General features: G+C 34.3%; 1 long non-coding RNA gene across 1 annotated transcript; it reads right to left on the bottom strand.

The window, feature by feature from the left end:
* Positions 1 to 871: 871 nt before the first annotated feature.
* On the bottom strand, positions 872 to 2681 carry LOC141331382 (uncharacterized). The gene is made up of 3 exons (XR_012355255.1): positions 2468 to 2681; positions 2238 to 2367; positions 872 to 1353 (listed from the first exon to the last, which is right to left on the bottom strand). It is a non-coding gene; the product is annotated as an uncharacterized lncRNA (long non-coding RNA).
* Positions 2682 to 2895: the final 214 nt, after the last annotated feature.

Below are 2895 nucleotides of genomic sequence, written 5' to 3'. Positions count from 1 at the left end.
AATCACAGCAAGGAGGCAATTATCACCAAAAAAGATAACATGACAAGTTTTTTTATTGTATAACAAGGACATTAATACCACCAGGAACGTGTATTTCTATGTAAGAGAAAAAAGTTTTCCTTGTGGTCACAGGTTTTTACCACAATCACACAATCAGTCTTGGTCACAATCTCCTGATATGTTACTCCCTCTCCTTCCTGATTATTCTGGCTATTTTAAGGCCAAGATACATTTTTTAAAAAACCCTTAGATTTTACAATCACTTCATTTCCGCAGTTCAGAAAGAAATACAGGCACTGCCGTGTTCAAGCTGTGCTACACTGCAGAGAGAGCATTCACATTTACAGTCCCAGTCAACTCAGCAGAGAGAGCACAAAACAGCCCTTTCCCTCTCCCTCCTCTGTTTTACACTCCCACACAGCAAATTCTGGTCTTTGGAATAAACTCCCTGGTAGTTAAAATCAACTCAATCTGAGTGTACATGCGTGACCATCAAATAGACTCCAGCGCAGAGTTAAAATAACTCCGCTCTTGGAGTTGAATTTTTAACACTCTCTCAGAGTTAAATTTTAACACTTTCTGGAGTTAAAATATTAATAATTTGGAGAGTAATTTTAACTCTAAAATTTAGTTAATTATAATTTAAACTCTTTAACCAGTGTTAAAAACACAATATGTTTTATGTGGAAATGACTACACTGAAAGCCATACTCTCAACTTTCTGCTTTTATTTGAGGAAATACATAGATTGGATTTAGAAATTCCATGCATGTAAACACTTTGAAATTAACTGCTGTCATAAAATACTGTAAAATCTAACAGCAAAACATTTACATTTAATATGTCTGCAGTGCCAACAGGAAATGTTTAGTAAAATTGTATACAGCATAGTCAACAACACATCATTGCATTATATAAAATCAAGCCTGAATGATTATAAAATGAGGTAGATATAAATCAGATGAAGTAACAAGAAAAAATCCACAGTGATACCAGGATACATTCCATGAGGACAGAACTTAACATTTTGCTTAAATAAGAAAATTATTGCTTGTTCAACTGCCTTGCTCTCAGTTCTTTGACTTCAGTTGTACCTATATCAATATTATATACATTTGTCTGTAAAAAAAAAAAAATATATGTACAGGCTGGACAGAGCATCATGATACTTTACTTTACTTGAACAGCTCTTCAACAATACCCAAGGATGTACATGACTGACAAGGCGAAACTTCTCTGTCCAAGACAATGTAAAAGGTGGAAACCTGTGCTTTTGATGTCCCTGAGGCAAGAAGATATGGCTGAGGGTTTTTCTTTAGTGGCCAGGTGATGGTCATCAAGACTTTGGCATGACTGAAACACAAGATAAACATCCCTTTATAAACAATAGGCATTAAAGGAAGAGTCCACTTCCAGAACAAAAAATACAGATAATTTACTCACCTGCTTGTCATCCAAGAGGTTCATGTATTTCTTTTCTTTCTTCAGTCACAAAGAAATTGTTTTTTTAAGAAAAACATTCATTTCACAGCATTTCTCTCCATATAACTTAAATGGTGCTTGCGAGTTTGAATTTCAGAATTGCAGTTTCAATGCAACTTCAAATGGCTCTAAACCATCCCAGCCGGGGAAGAAGGGTCTTATCTAGCAAAACAATGTGTTACTTTCATTAATAAATTAATATTTGTGCACGTCTTAACCACAAATGCTCATCTTGTCTAGCTGTGCATTGAGCATACGTACTTTGTGCACTCTGGTTCAAGACAGTTAGGGTACGTCAAAAAACTACCATCTCAGTTTCATCCATATCTAACTTCCAAATTGTCCTACATCGCTGTAGAAGTACCGACCCAGTGTTTACAAAGTGAACGTGCAAAGATGATCAAATGCCCTTTGCAACAAAAAAAGAAAGAAAAAAAAGGTTGAACATCAATGATAAAATGAGAAGAGTTTTTCGATATACTCTAAATGTATTGAACCAGAGTGCACAGAGTATGCATGTGCATCGCAGAGGTAGACAAGACCAGCATTTGAGGTTAAAAACTGTAATATAAATGTATTCAACCCGTTAAGCACCACAGAAATCCACTATGTTGAGAAAAATCCTGCAATGCTTTCCTCATAAAACACTATTTCTTTATGACTGATGAAAGAAAGACATGAACATCTTGGATGACTGGATGAGTGAATTAATTCAAGCTAAATATTTGGAACATAATAGTGTTGTCTAAACAAACCTTTTCACCAGATGATATGTTGCCTCTTCAAAATTGATCTTCATGGCCTTAATTACTTTCCAAGTGTTCAATTTTTCCAGGATCCTTGTAGCAACCACTATTTCAAGCATCCGTGATAACTCTTGTAAATCTAAAAAAAAAAAAAAACGATAATTGTTCAGACAAATGTAACAATATATATATATATATATATTTTCCAATAAAATTTTGAAATATTATTTAACCCTTACCAGTCCTTTGACATCCAAGAAGCAAGAAAACGTGTAGTACATCAGCTGAGCCCTAGTCATCTGTGATTTTCAGTGTCGTTTTCTGGTATCAAAAACTTCTGTTGGACTACACAATAACATCAACAACATGTTATTAACAAAACAAATCATAAAATTACAGTCACTTACTCTTTATTAACTGATTACTAAACATATAACTCACCTGAATTGAGAAAATCTGAGAAACAAATTTCGTCCAGTTTTACTACTACTTCCCTCCATCCTGCACTTGTCAACATCCTGACAAAGAAGAGAAAACATGTAATTTAAAATAACCTCTAATGTTAGTGTGATTGAAAATGCAAAATGTTTAATATGAAAGCCACGAACTCTCATTAAGACACGAGTCACTACTAAAACATTTGTAACGTTAGCCGTTATGACTCAAA

This window comes from Garra rufa, chromosome 3 (assembly GCF_049309525.1).
Source record: "Garra rufa chromosome 3, GarRuf1.0, whole genome shotgun sequence".
NCBI lineage: Eukaryota > Metazoa > Chordata > Actinopteri > Cypriniformes > Cyprinidae > Garra > Garra rufa.
This window is presented reverse-complemented; position numbering and strand designations above follow the sequence as displayed.